This window comes from Desmodus rotundus, chromosome 2 (genome assembly GCF_022682495.2).
Source record: "Desmodus rotundus isolate HL8 chromosome 2, HLdesRot8A.1, whole genome shotgun sequence".
Classification (NCBI taxonomy): Eukaryota; Metazoa; Chordata; class Mammalia; order Chiroptera; family Phyllostomidae; genus Desmodus; species Desmodus rotundus.
This window is the reverse complement of record NC_071388.1, coordinates 35,590,113-35,606,039: the sequence shown is the minus strand read 5'-3', so window position 1 is coordinate 35,606,039 and position 15,927 is coordinate 35,590,113. Positions and strand designations below refer to the sequence as shown.

General features: G+C 35.0%; 1 protein-coding gene and 1 pseudogene across 3 annotated transcripts in view; one reads left to right on the top strand and one right to left on the bottom strand.

The window, feature by feature from the left end:
* The window catches only part of NAALADL2 (N-acetylated alpha-linked acidic dipeptidase like 2), a 1,136,857-nt gene that overhangs the window by 923,977 nt on the left and 196,953 nt on the right, over positions 1 to 15,927 (bottom strand). The window lies entirely within an intron of this gene.
* LOC139440744 (tigger transposable element-derived protein 1-like) lies at positions 1,890 to 3,820 on the top strand (annotated as a pseudogene).

Sequence of the window (15,927 nt, the reverse complement as noted above, 5' to 3'; positions counted from 1 at the left end):
TCCATGTAGAAAATCTTTCAAAAACTTAACAAAAATCTCATGGAACTAATAAACAATTATAGCAAGGATGATATACAAGTTGAATATACAAAAGTCAATTGCTTTCCTGTATATGATCAATGAACAACTGAAACTTAAAATTTAAAATACAAAATCATTCACATTAGCACCCCTTCAAAATAAACACATACATGTAGATCTAACAAAATCTGTACAAGACCTATATGAGAAAAACTATAATAGTCTATGAACAAAATTAAATAATAAAATGAATAGAGAGGTAGTCTATGTTCACAGACAGGAAGATTTAATATTGCCTAGATGCCTGTTTTTCCCAATTTGATCTACTAGATTTGGTGCAATCCAAATCAAAATCTCAGCAAGTTGTTTTGTATCTATTAACAAACTGATTCTAAAGTTCATATGGAGAGGCAACAGATACAGAATAGCCAACATAATACTAAAAAAGAATGAAGCTGTAGGTATGATGCTACCCTAATTCAAGACTTACAATAAAAACTACAGTAATCAAGACAGGGTGGTATTGATTTTAAAAAATAGACAAATAGATCAATTAAACAGAACAGAGACCCCAGAAATAAATTCACACAAATATAGTTAGCTGATCTTTGACACAGCAGAGGCAATTCAAGTGAGATAAAATAGTCTTTTCAGCCAATGATGTTATAATTAGATAGTCACATGCAAAGAAATAATCTTGATATAGAAATTACAACCTTCACAAAAATTAACTCAATATGAATCATAAACTTCAATGTAAAATGCAAAAGTATAAAACCCCTAAAATATCACATAAGGGAAAGATAAATAATGGTGGGCTTGGAAATGACTTCTCAGATACAACACTAAAAACATGATTCATAAAACAAAAATTGACAAGTTAGATTTCATTAAAATGTGCAACTTTCTTGCTCTGCAATGTCACTGTCAAGAGAATAAAAAGACAGCTAAGAATCAGGAGAAAATGTTTGCCAAAAGGCTGTTATCTAAAACATATAAAATCCCTTAAAATACAGTAATTAGAAAACAAGTGGTCCAACTAAAAAAGAGGGGGCAAAAGATCTGAACAGATACCTTACCTTAGAAAATATATAGGTGGAAATAAGCATATAAGCAGATGTGCAGCATCATTAGGTAAATGCAAATTACAACCCCAATGAAGTACTACTACACTTATTAGAATGGCTAAAGTCTAAATCAGTGATGGATATGTAGAGCAAAAGGAACTGTCATTCATTGCTGCTGACAATGTCAATGGTGCAGCTATTTTGGAAGACAGAAAGTATCTTTGAGAAAACATACTCTTACTATATGACCCAATAATTGTGCTCTTTGCTATTTACTCAAAATGAGTTGAAAAGTTATGTCCACACAAAAACTAGCATACAGATTTTCATAGTAGCTTTATTCTTAATTGTCAAAACTTGGAAGCAACTGAGATGCCCTTCACTACATGAATACAGGCATGCATCATTTTATTGCACACCACTTTAGCACTTCACAGATATTGTGTTTTTAACAAATAAGAGGTTGGTGGCAACCGTGCATTGAGCATGTCTTTAAGTGTATTTTTTTCCAATAGCATCTGTTCCGTACTGTCTGTGTTACATTTTGACTATTCTCACTGTATTTCAGACTTAGTCATTATTATTACATTTGTTATTCTGATCTATAATCAGTGACCTTTGATACTGCTATTGTAATTGTTTTGGGGTGCCAAAAACTGTGCCCATATAACATTGCAAACCTGATAAATATCGTATGTGTTCTAACTGCTACATTGACTGGCTGTTCCCCCATCTTTCCCTCTCAGGACTCCCTATTCCCTGAGACACAATAATAAAATTAGGCCAACTACTAAGCCTACAATGGCTTCTAAATGTTCAAGTGAAAGAAATAGTGATTTTTGTTTCTCTCTAAATCAAAAGCTAGAAATGATTGAGCTTAGTGAGGAAGGCATGTTGAAAGCTGAGATAAGTCAGGTAAGCCTCTTGTACCAGTTAGCCAATTTGTGAATGCAAAAAAACAAAAACAAAAACAAAAAACAAAAACAAAACCTCCTTGAAGGAAATAAATGGTAAGAAAGTGGAATAGCCTTACTGTTTATATGGAGAAAGTCTTAGTGGCCTGGATAGAAGATCAAAACTGCTATAACATTCTCTTAAACCAAAACCTAATCAAGAGCAAGGCTCTAACTCTCTTCCATTCCATAAAGGCTGAGAGAAGTGAGAAAGTTGCAGAAGAAAAATTTTAAGCTAACAAAGTTTGGTTTTGAGGTTTAAGGAAAGAACTTGTCTCCATAACATAAAAGTACAAGGTGAAGCAGCAAGTCCTGATATATAAGCTATAGCAAGTCATCTGGAATTTTTAAGATAATTAGTGAAGGTGGCTACACAAAATAACAGATTTTCAGTGTAGATGAAACAGCCTTTTATTGGAAGAAGATGCCATCTAGGACTTTTATAGCTAGAAAGAAAAAGTCAATGTCTGGCTTCAAAACTTAAAAGTACAGGCTGACTCTTTTGTTAGGGGCCAATGCAACTGGTGACTTTAAGGTGAAGAAGGAACTGTTCATTTACCATGCTGAAAATACTAGAGCCCCCAACTTATTCCTGTGCTCTATAAATGGAACAAGAAATTCAGGATGACAACACTTCTGTTTACAGCATGGCTCACTGAATATTTTAAAACTACTGTTGATACCTACTGCTCAGAAAAAAAAAGATTTACCGTATTTTTTGGACTATAAGACACAATTTTCCCCCAAAATTTGGGAGGAAAATGGGGGTGCATCTTATAGTCCGAATGTAGCTTACATTTACATTAGTGAAATATTATGTCATTTATGTTATTAAATATTTTACGACATTTTTTGCTTCCAATTTTTTTTCCTATTTTTTTCCTATAAAACCTAGGTGTGTTTTGAAATCCTGAAAAATACGGTATTTCAAAATATAACTGCTCATTGACAAGGAAGCTCATTACCCAATAGCTCTGAGAAATGTACAAGGAGATTAATGTTATTTTCATGTGTGCTAACACAACAATCATTCTGAAGCCCATGGATCAAGGAGTAATTTTCACTTTCAAATCTTATTATGTAATAAATATACCTGGTAAGAGTATAACTGCCATAGACAATGGTTCCTTTGATGGATCTAAAGAAAGTAAAATGAAAACCTTCCGGAAAGAACTTACCATTCTAGATGCCATTAAGAACATTTGTGATTCATGGGAACAGATCAAAATTTTGACATTGACAGGAGTTTAGGAGAAGTTGATTCTAATCCTTATGAGGAGTTCAATATTTCAATGGAGGAAGTAACTGGAGATGTGACGGAAACAGTAAGAGAACTAGAATTCAACATGGAGCCTGAAGATGTGACTGAACTGCTGCAATCTCAAGATAAAACCTTAACCAATGTGCAGTTACTTCTTAGGGATGAGCAAAGAAAGTGTTTTTTCAGGTAAAATATACTCCAGGCAAAGATGCTGTGAAGATCATTAAGATGAAAACAAAGGATGTAGAATATTGTATAAACTTACTTAATAAAGAAGTGGAAGGTTTGAGAGGGTTGACTCCAATTTTGTAAAAGCATTCTGTGGTTAAATGCTATCAAACAGTACTGCATGCGACAGAGAAATTATTCATGAGAGGAAGAGTAAATCAGTGAGGCAAATTTCATTGTCACTGTACATTAAGAAATTGCCATGGGGACCCCGGCCTTCAGTAACCACCACCTTGGTCAGTCAGCAGTCACCAACATCCAGTCAAGACTCTCCAGCAACAGAAAGATGATGACTTGCTGAAGGCTCACATCATGGTTAGCATTTTCGTAGCAATAAAGTATTTTTAATTAAGGTATATACATTTTTTAAATAGTGCCATTGCACATGTTAATAGGCTACAGTATAGTTTAAATACAACTTTTATATGGGAAATCAAAAAATAAATGTAACTCACTTTATTGTGATATTTGCTTTACTGTGGTGGTCTGGAATAAAATCTACAAAATATCCTCTATGTCCCTGTAGATGAATAAAAAGTGGCATTTCCAGGCATTGGAATATTACTCAGCACTAAAAAGAAATGAAGTATAAAGCCACAAAAATATATGAATAAACTTTAAATGAAGTTTAAATGAAGTTTACCAACAGACAGAAGCCAATCTCAAGGCTACCTACTCTATGAGTCCAACTACAGGGTCCAGCAGGAGTAACACCTGCTTGAGTGTGGTTGGTAGGGTAATAATATGGGTGTAATAATTTATAGTTTTAATTTGAATATTTCACCTAAAATGTCACATCATGTGCTTGAGTTGTTATGTTACAGAATTACATGCTTGTGATTGTGTAATAAAAGTTTTGCAATAAAAAATGGGTGTTGTTTATGCCGGACCCTGTATATGACATTCTGGAAGGTGCAAAACTATGGAGACACAAAAAAGATGGCCAGCAGTGTAGGGTGAAGTAGGGATAGCAAGTGGAACACACAAGATTATTGACCAGAGAAACTATGTATAATGGAGGCTACATGACAATATATCTGTGAAAATCCACACAATAATACAAATTATGAACCCTAATGCAAACTATGGATTTTGGTTGATGGCAATGTGTGAATGTGGATTCATCCATTATAACAAATGTATATTTGGATGGGGAACTGTCTGTACTTTCTGTTCAATTTTTCTAAGAACCTAAAACAGCTCTAAAAAATAAAGTCTAATAATTTTAAAAATAAATAAAATTAAAACACCCACTGAAAGCAGAATAAAGCACGCCACTGGGCTGGATTACAGTTTGTTTAAAGACTATGGCATGATGTCTTTTTATTACATTGTCTTCTATTTCTGATGCTGGAAGGGAAACCTAAGTACTAAAAAGTTAGTGGGTAATCATTTCCATATCCTTATCAAAAAGAGAGTTGCTTTAGAAAGCAGAATTCAAGCATTCACCATTCATGTACAACTGATTGAAAAGTAATAATGTTCAAAAACTTCTACAGATAAAATAGAGGAAAGAAAGAAAGAACATTCTTATCATCCAAATCCATCATGCAAACATATATTTAGATAAAAACTACATGCAGCTCCTAGAACAAATCCTAAGCAATATTTAAATAAAATATTCAAATAAATTTCAGGGGACTATGAACTTTCTTTTATTCACTGATTTATCATAGAATCTAAAACTGTACCTATTGCAAAAAATACTAAATAAATATTTGGTTAACAAATAAATGAATTATATACTCACTTTAAATAAAATCATTCTGTGTGCATTGTGGATGGGAAAGGGGCCAGCCTGGAGATTAGAGGCACTTGTTACCAGCCTACTGAACTGTTCAACTGTGAAATAATGAGGGCCTGGAAAAAAGCAATAGCAGTGGAAATGATAGTGCAGCCAGGAAGAGTATAAACAACAGCACGCTCAGAGCAGTGAGGATGAGCCACTGAGAACACCAAAAATTGAAGGGCTGGAATGGAAGAGACCAGGAAAGATACTGAAAAGCAAAATATTTACCGAAAAAACGGAAGACATTACCAGACAACAGTGCCACAGTAGGTCAGAGGGGAAAGATTTAAGAGACAGAAAAAAAGGTTATCAAGTGCACAGAGGTCAAGTACTGTGAGCAGAACTCGAATTTAGGGTGAGGTGAGTAACACACTCACCTTTTGCACAAAAAAAAAAGAGAAAAGAAAGAAAAAAAATTAAGGGATATCAAAAAGTCAAGGAATCAAGGTATATAATATGTAAATGCATCATTTAAAAAAAACTAATGTAAAACTATCCATGTTGAGTAAAATATCAAAATTTTAAAGGGACAGGTTGGTTGTTTTCTTATCCCGCATTATTTATTGTGCATCCTGACAAACCACAGGTCCTGGACTTGCAAAGCCTTCACTTTCCCACTGGGAAGGTTTATGGGATTGACAACGGTGTGCCAAGATTTTGGGCGGCATGGGGCTTTCTACTCAGTCATGCTTTTGGATTATAGAGTGTTCATTAGCTTTTTTCACTTGGATGGATCTCTCATACATTCCCATTGAGACTGTAAAATGGTATAACCATTTTGAAAAATAGTTTGGCAGGTTTACTTTTTTTTTTTTTCAATTTTTATTGTTATTCGATTACAGTTGTATGCCTTTTCTCCCCATCCCTCCACCCCACCCCAGCTGAACCCACCTTCCTCCCCCACCTCCACCATCCCCCCCAATTTTGTCCATGTGTCCTTTATAATAGTTCCTGCAATCCCCTCTTCCCACTGTCCCCACCCCACTCCCCCCTGGCCACTGCTAGACTGTTACTTTTAAATATACAGACCTTCACTATATGCCCCAGCAATCCCAGAGAAATGAAAGCTTATGTCCACACAAAACAGACATGATCATTCTTTCCAGCTTTATTCATCAGAGTCACGACCTGGAAACAATCAAAGCAACTCTCAATGGGTGAATGATTAAACACATATCCATCCTATGCAGAATACCGCTCAGCAATAAATAAGAATATACTACTAATACACACAACTACTTCAATGTATCTCAAGAACATTATGCTGAATGGAAAAAGTCAGTCCACCAAGATTACACTAAACATATGCTTGAATTTAGAAAATTATGTAGATGGAAAGCAGATTAGTGGTTGCCAGGAGTGGGGGAGGCTGGTTGAAGGATTTAGGTGTGACAATTAAGGGGTAGCTTAACAGAGAGCTTTGTGGTAAGGAACAGTTTCATAGCATGATTGCAGTGGTGGTTACCCAAATATACACATGTGATACAATGGTGCAGTACTAAACACACAGAGTGTACCAATGTCAGTGTCCTGGTTTTGATACCATACTATAGTTATATAAAATGTAATGACTGGGGGGAACTAGGTGAAGGGTACATGGGAACTCTGCAAATTCCTCTGAATGTATAATTACTTCAAAATAAGAAGCAAAAAAGTGTTTGTTACTTAATGTGTGACTTAAAGTGACTATTATACTTTCTAATACTTGAAATAAACAGAAAGGCCATAAGGAAAAAAAAAAAAAACACGGGAGGATATTTTAATAAGTGCATAAGAGACACACCTTTTTTCCTTTTACCAAGTTTCCAATATGGCTTGGCACAACACTGACCGAGACTTGGAAAGCTTCCTTTGGGTTTAGCAATTAGAAAGTCTTTGGTGACTTCATGGGAATAGTTTCAAGTGGTAGTGAAGGGAGAGGCCAGATTGCAGCTGATTAAAGAGAGACTGGGCTGAAGACAAAGGGCCAGAAAGGGAGATGTTTGAGAACAGAGAGTAGATAATCCAAGAGGCAACACAACTGCTTACTGCTCTTTCATTCAAAGGGATCCATCCAAATTTGTTTTCATGGAAGTAAAAAATATAGTTAAAAAAAAAGGAAAGGAAAAGGCCAGTCATTTCTATTGTGCTCTTTAGAGACAACTGCTGTCTTCATGAAGGCATTACATCAATTACACAATGCCTGAAGCTCTGTGCCGACCAACCAAAAATCACTGTGGTTGCAGTCAGAGTATTATGGAAGAGTTTCTGATAACATGTATGTTAATATAACTTTATCCTAAATATGCTGTATCCCAGGAATAATTTCTATGAATAATGGTTTCCTTAAAACCTGGTGATTATTTTTAAAAATCCAATTTTGCAATAATATTTAGATTTAATTTGAAACGTAGTAAATCTCCACTTTTAACTTTTTAGATTCACAGATATCTCACAGGAGAAATTCCAAATTGGTTTATAAATGTAATCTCAGGTAGAGAATGGTCCTTGAGACTTAATTATGTCTTTACCCTTATAATTTTTCACCATGAATATGCAAATGCAGACATTTATGATGACCCACCGAAAACTGAATCAGTGTCAAAGCAGGTGAGGGAGTACTAAGTAAATAAAAAAGGAAGGTTTCTAATTAAAACAGAATTAAACACTTCAAGAAGAAACCTATGTTTTTAATTATTTTGTGCTACTAATCTCAAAAGACTCAAGTCTGATGAATTAGATTAGTTTTGCCAAGTCAAAAGCTTCCTTCCAAAGACACGATTTTACCAGTGGCTAAATGAGAAAAAGTAGACACTTGAGGAACTGGGAAAGTATTTATGAGGGAAATGTGTAAAAAGATAAAATGAATACAGTATGTGTTTTTAAGAAGAAAAAACAAGTTAGTAAATGACTTTCCCGTCAATTATTGGAGAGTAGTACTTTTCAATGTATAGTAAAAGTTAACTCCACGAATCAACTCTGGGTGTGTGGGAAATCAGATTTCTGGACCCATCAGAATGAGAGTCTGAATGGAGGGACCAAAAATCTGCATTTTTAACAAACTTTCTCAAGTGAGTCTCATGGGTGGTTAGTTTTAAGAAGCACTGAATATAATATACACCCAATCGTTTATGGTATATACTCTACCATTTATACATAATGGATTTATTAGTGAAATTTTATTGTAAAATAGGTCTACCATTCCATCAAAAACATCACATAAATGTTGTGGAAATTACTCATAACAAAGCACATTAGATCCATAAACATGGTAAATGAAATAGCACCATAGGTATTTGTTGAATGTTTATAATAAATGCGATAAATTTAATATATTAAAAAACCTATCTCTAGGGAGTGTGAAATGTATGCATTAAATATGACTTTTCTCATTCCCTTTTTAATACTTCAGGACTAAAATGTTTTCCAATCTCTTATTTGCCTATTCCTAAAATAGCAATATTCTCATTAAAAAGTAAAATATATTTAAATATGAACATGGAATTACCATATTAGAATACCAATATTTATTTACTAAAATATTAAAGGGGCTTACAGAGTTTTTAAAGATTTTTTCTTTTTTTTACAGATTTTGTTTTATTTATTTGTAGACAGAGGGGAAGGGAAAGAGACAGAGAGGGAGAGAAACATCAATGTGTGGTTGCCTCTCATGTGCCCCTACTGGGAAACTGGCCTGCAACCCAGGCATGTGCCCTCACGTGGAATTGAACTGGCAACCCTCAGGTTCACAGGCTGGCACTCAAGCCACTGAGCCACACCAGGCAGGGTAAGTTTTTAAAGACTTTTTTTCAGAATTACCCCATTGCTTGTAATAGTCTATTTCAAACTATAAAACCATATAAGCCATAGTCAGCATACAGCATATCTTTAGAAATATTTTGACCACACTGTGAGAATTACAACCTTGCCTTGCAGCTATGAGAAAGATGAATTTTTGGAAGGTTAATTCTTAATTAATAGCTATTAATTAAAGCTTTACATTTAACTTCTTTTATCGGAGCAAGACTTCCATATTTTAGTTTAACATGTGATATATCATACTCCATCAGAATCAGCATTAGCATCACAAGGTACAACGGCCACTTTCAAGGAAGTAAAGGGAGCAGAGGAAAGAAATTGTCATAGAGAAATAGTCATTTCCAAAAAAGATTTTCATTGTTCTAAGGGAATTTTTTTCCAACAATACTCAAAACACTTTTCAACAAACTCTTGCACATATTTGCTCAAATAATTCACCAAGTGATCATGTTTTTAAGTAACGGGTATGGATATCAATAGCTGCCAAACCTTTTAATTATGTAAGACTGACTCTGAAAAAAACACTTTTCCAACTGTTCATTCAGCATAAATCCTAAAATCCTCCAGTACAGTATAAGCTGTATGCCCACCTGTTTCTTTTCCCTTTCATGTTTTCTGATTTGTTGGACCCTAGAAACTCCCATTGTGTTCTGGGCCTTGTTTACAAAGGATAGTACAGTAACATCAAAAATAACAGTGATCATTTATTAAATACCAAGTAGGAGTCAGGTGTTAGGAATGTGAAACAAATCATGACTAGTTCTTAAATATTCTTTGGTGGGGAGAAGGGTTTTCAGGAACTACTATAAAGGACACATGGACAAAACCGAGGGGGAGGGTGGAAGCAAGGGAGGGAGGTGGAGAGGAGGGGTGGGGAGAAAATGCAGACAACTATACTTGAACAACAATAACATAATTTTTTTAAAAATCCCCTGAAGTATTGGGTTGGCAAAAAAGTTTGGGGTTTTTTTTGTTTTGTTTTTCTTTTTTGTTTTTTCATAAGGTGGCCCTAGTAGTGTTTAGCTGTCTTTAACCTCATTGAAACAATTTTGTTAGGTCGTGTTGTCATAGCTGTCATATCAGAATGCATTAAAAAACTTATCAAAATTGGTGAATTTTTGTGTAGCCATTTTAATATTGAAAATGGAAGAAAATATGCAACTTTTTTGTATATCGTACTTTATTATTTCAAGAAAGGTAAATATGAAAATGAAACACACACACACATTTGTTCTGTGTATGGAGAAGGTGCTGTGACTGATCGAATGTGTCAAAAGTGATTTGTGAAATTTCTTAGTATACTGACCTTTTGGTCATATAATTCTTTGTTTTGGGGCTATCTGATGCATTAGAACATGTTTAGCAGCACCCTGGCCTCTACCCACTAGAAGCCACTAGTGGGAGATAGCCAACATACTCAAAATATCCAAATCAATGAAGTTATTGCTGAAAATGAAAAATGTGTCCTATTTTACAGAAAAAAACCTATATGGACTTTTTGGCCACCCCACTATTTATTATCCAAATTTTATATATTTGGAAAGAGGCTCAGAAGGGTAAATTAACTTAATCAAGGTCACACAATTATTAGAAAGCAAAACTTCAAATATGAGGGGCATTCATCCTCCCGCAGTCCACTTCGGATAAAATCATAAGACAATGAGTAAATCTCTCTCTTTCTCTCTCTGATCTCCTCTCTCCAAGTGACTCTGTCTCTGGTTATCATATGGATTTTTTCCATCTTCTTCTCCATTAATAAAAGTATTAACTATATGTATATGTTGACTAAAGAAAAATGTTTCTATTTAGGAAGACTTTTCATCAGTGCATGGACTTTATACCAATCACCTACACAAAACAATGAGGTAAAAAGATGTCTACTAGCCAGTCAGCCAAACCAGCCAACTCGGACTGTCGAGTGTTGTCTACCGTCAGATGGCTGCAGACCAAGGGTCACTCCACTTGACTTACTGAATTAATACGTGTCGCTCTTTGATTTTTAAAGCAGGTTAATTCTGAAAGTTAAAATGAAAGCCAAAAGTAACAATTTAACTAGATTTAGTTGCATTATATTTACATCTGCCAACTGATTCTATTAACATTTATTAAAAGACCTATGTCAATACATAAAGCTTTGTATTTCAATTTTATCTCATTAATCACTCTTTAAATAAGCACAATGTAGAAGATTTAAAGTCTAAGAAAGTCTTTGAAAAATTAGGGTTTGTTGGAAAGAAGGGGAGTGAAACAATTCAGTCAGTGTTAGTAATACAGGGGACCCCTCAGGAAATGTTAAGGATTTTTCAAACCAAACCATACCACCATGCCCTCAAAGAGAAAGAACACATATACATGGTTTGTCTGGGCCCTGGCCAGTGTGGCTCATTTATTTGGGTGTCACCTCACAAACTGAAAAGTTGCAGATTAAATCTCAAGTCAGGGTCCATCCGTAGGTTTCCACTTTGTTCCCAGTCAGGGCATATAGGAGAGGCAATCAATTGATGTTTCTCTCTCACATCCATGTTTCTCTCCCTCTCTCTCTCCTCTCTTCCTCCTCCCTTCCCCTCTCCCTAAATAAGCAAATCCTCAGGTGAGAATTGAAAAAAAAAAAAAAGACAACCTTGGCTTTTCTGGGAAGATGGAGAATTAAAATGGTTTGCCTTTCTGGAGGATGTGATTGGAATGAGATTTGGAGCAGATATTGTTACAGGTAAAAATGGGAGGGAGCAATGAATAACAAAAGAAGGGAGAAAAGTGTAGGGAAGCAGTCCACCATAGGCTTCTTGTTTTCTTATTATTTTGCTGAGGCAGTGGCCTTTGGCTGTTCATTCATTCAGGCCACTTTTCAGGATTGTTTAAGAAACTGAACTGTGAGATGTGAGATAACATCAAAGGAATGCATCCAGTAGTTCTGAGATGTACTTGGTATCTTCTGATCAAAGAACAGTCCTGCTTACTGACTGCTATAAAAGTGGTGGGTCCTATATGCTCAGGTTTCTTCATTGGTGGTATCCCATTGCCCCTGCAGGCTCCAGCTGGCACTCTGCATGATGATGTGTATGCTGAGCTTGGAGAATCAACAAAACTACTTTGGCTTCTGTTTTCTCATGACCCCAGGAGTCTTGTGTCCTCTGTCAGCACCCCTGGAACTTTGGTAGGCTCATCTGTTAGCTTCTTAGGCTCTTTTAGTGGGATTCTTACTACTTGTAGCTCTTCTCCACAAAGTCAAGTCTATTTTAGCAGGACACAAAGATTATTCTATAAAGGAGAAACATCAACAAGGAGCCACATCTCCCTTTTAGAACAGTTCTTGTTCAAAATTACACAGAATTCAGTGTCTTTGCCACTATATTCTTACCTCACTGCCTCATAATTTTCACCTCACTAGCAATAAACATGGAATTTTCAATAGGGGACCTGTTTATTAACATAGATTTTAAGTATTCTCTCATATCTGTTTATTTGAAGAAGGAAAACATTAGGTAAAATTATGCTAAATGTAGAAATACTCAATGTCATATTCCAAATGCTTTGGTTCTTAAAAAGAAGTATATTTTTAATCACAGCTTAAAAATACTTTGACAGAATATTCCACTTATTAACTCTACTAACTATGCTTTATTACCATTCATATCTAAAGTTACATCTTATTTCACATAAATATTATTGAATTCATATTTGTTAGCACAACATGTTAATATAGGGCACACATTTTATTATTAAAAAACTACCAAGAAATTGAAAGAAAACTTTACTCAAAAATTATACACTACACACCCACACACCTGTTTCTCTCTCTCTATTTCTCTCTCTCACTCACTCTGCTCTCTCCTCTCTCCCTGATTTTCTCCTTTTCTCACTCTGGTTAAATATTTAATAATCATTTAAATTCAACAACAGTCTGCTTAAGTTGGAAATATTGAAATTAGTCATGTAAAAAATCATTTTAAAGTCAATCACTGGAAACACACAATTTGTGCACTTCATTTCATTTTATAGTCTCAAAGAACTATTACAATTTTTAATAAACTTGTATCTGGGATTTGAAGCCAAATACTTACACTCAAAAGGCAAGAATTTATTAAGCAAGACACCCAAAGTGGTACTAAAATGTATTCCCCAGTGATAAGTTTTAAACGGGTTGTAAAAATGTCATTTTATTAATCTAGTCACAATTATAGAACAACAGCTGTCCCATCTGCATTCCCAACACCCACTTTTGTAATGATGATTATTTTTATTTTTCATTTATGACACTGCTGATAAACATCTCATAGTCGAGTTCTAAAACATTATTTTCATCTCTTTAAATGAAAAATGTTTTATTTTTCCTCAAGGTTTAAAATATATGGTATTTCATAAATTTAAATTAACAATGATCTAGATTATAACAAAATACTTTCTCATCTATATCTTTCTTTGTCTTTATCTTTAATTATGTCCATATCTGTATATGCATATATATCCATATATACAGATAGTATATCAATACATATATAGCTATCATATATAATGTATACATATGGCTCATTTATCTCAGATTATTTACTATTAAACAGAATAAATTAGTTCTAACATTTGCTGCTAAGAAATGTTTATTAATAGCCATCCCAGTATCTTCCTTTGAAACTTTTATATACTGAAATATGCATATTTAAAAAGATAATAAACAAATACTATTCCTTTAAAAAGAAGTAACCATAGTTTACATTTCAAATTTTACTTTAATAAAAGTTTATGTGACAATGAATCCTCTGGAAGCTTTTGTTTAAAATAAAATAATAAAAACTGTACTTCCATAAAGCAAATTATTTCTGGATATTTTTAATAAGACAGCTGTCAAATTCAGTCAGCTTTCTTGACAGTATGTATTAGCATACCATTCCATTGTCTAAATGCAATATTGTTTCAAAATATCAAATTCAGGAGGATATTGTTGTCTCTCCCTCACTTTATCTCTCAAGACAGCTGCAAGACAATATTCAGAGTAATACCTGAGTTATATCTTGTTATGAATGTTTTCATTAGTCACTTTATTTCTTTGGTTGCTAAGTCCTTAACTTGGAAAATATATTGAAAACATATGACCTCATGAATCTACAGTATATAGGCATTCAAGTTATATAACTATCTTAATATCAAGAAAATAATCATCTTTTGGTGTTTTTTTATATTGTTTTTCAGGTACAGTTGTCTCCATTTTCCTGCCACCACTTTCCCCAACCCCACTCACCCCTACTCCCTACTCTCAATCCTTCCCCCCTTTGGCTTTGTCCAGGGGTCTTTTATACGTGTTTCTTGATGACCCTTCCCCTTCTTTCCCCCATTACCCACCTCCCCACTCCCCTCTGGTTACTGTCAGTTTTGGTCTTTATTTCAATGTCTCTGGTTATAATTTGCTTGCTTGTTTGTTTTGTTGATTAGGTGCCACTTTTAGGTGAGATCGTATGGTATTTGTCTTTCACTGCCTGGCATATTTCACTTAGCATAATGCTCTCCAGTTCCATCCATGCTGTTGCAAACGGTAGGAGCTCCTTCTTTCTTCGTTCTGTGTAGTACTCCATTGTGTGAATGTACCATAATTTCTTCAGCCACTCATTTACTGATGGGCACCTAGGTTGCTTCCAGCTCTTGGCTATTGTAAATTGTGCTGCTATTAACAGGTCACAAGGTGCCTCAAACTTCTCTTGAAAATCCCCCAATCTCTTTATACTTTAATGTTGGAAATAAAGAAGTCAACACACACATATTCTGTTTGTAAATGGTACTATGCAGTTTTTCTCTTTCTTTAAGCTAAAAGTTTATTAGCACTATGATTTTAAAAGTGATTATTTTCATTGGGGTACACAAGTTCTTTTGAATTGAAAATAATCACTTTTAAAATCATAGTGCTAATAAACTTTTAGCTTAAAGAAAGAGAAAAACTACATACTCTCATTTGCAAACAGAATATGTGTATTTTGACTTTTTTATTTGCAACATTAAAGTATAAAGAGATTGGGGATTTTCAAGAGAATTTTGATGTTGGGAACCACCCTGCCTGGTTTCAAAAGCTGTACACCCCTATGGCTAAGGCTGAGTGAGAGACCTTGAGACCATAAGCCAGTAAGGAGACAAAGCTTATCTCCCTGTCGGGGGCACAGCCTCTGCCCACTTTACTTCAACCTGTTAGGTCTCCAGTGCATGACCAGTTAGCCAATGACAGGTAACATTCCTCAAGGGAGGGATGACCTAAGACAGGCATGGTCACAAAGAAGCCCTCAGGAAAGGAGTTGGGGGGCTATAGAAAAAGGGGGTGATGGGCCCTCACCCCTCGGCTTTGACATATCCTGAGTCCTCATTCTGTCTACAAGAAGTCTCCTAATCTCTTGGCCACCTTACTTCCCCTCCCTGACTTAAGCCTAAAACAATGCCTTAAGCCTGAAACAATGCAGGAGTGGGTGTGGTCCTGTGCTAGAAAGGGCGGGTTCCCTAGGGCAATCAGGCCTAAGTAAGAATACATGAAATCCTGTGAAACCTACTTTGCTAATACCCTCAATTTTCTGATAAGGGTCCACGCATGGAATGAGTTTGTTCCCCAAAGTTTTATGGCCCTTTAACTCTCTGACCCTGACTCACAATAAGACTTGAGTTCTTTGAATGTTATCTATTATTTGATCATTTCTGCCTGACAATGATTGATGAGCTTTATGTACATGCCCTGTATTCCTATGCAAATTAAACCCAATAAATGCCCATTAAGAGACAGGTTCCTGGTCCTTCTTTTTTGAGAGATAGGCCACCTTTCCTCCCCAAGCAGATCATGTCTTG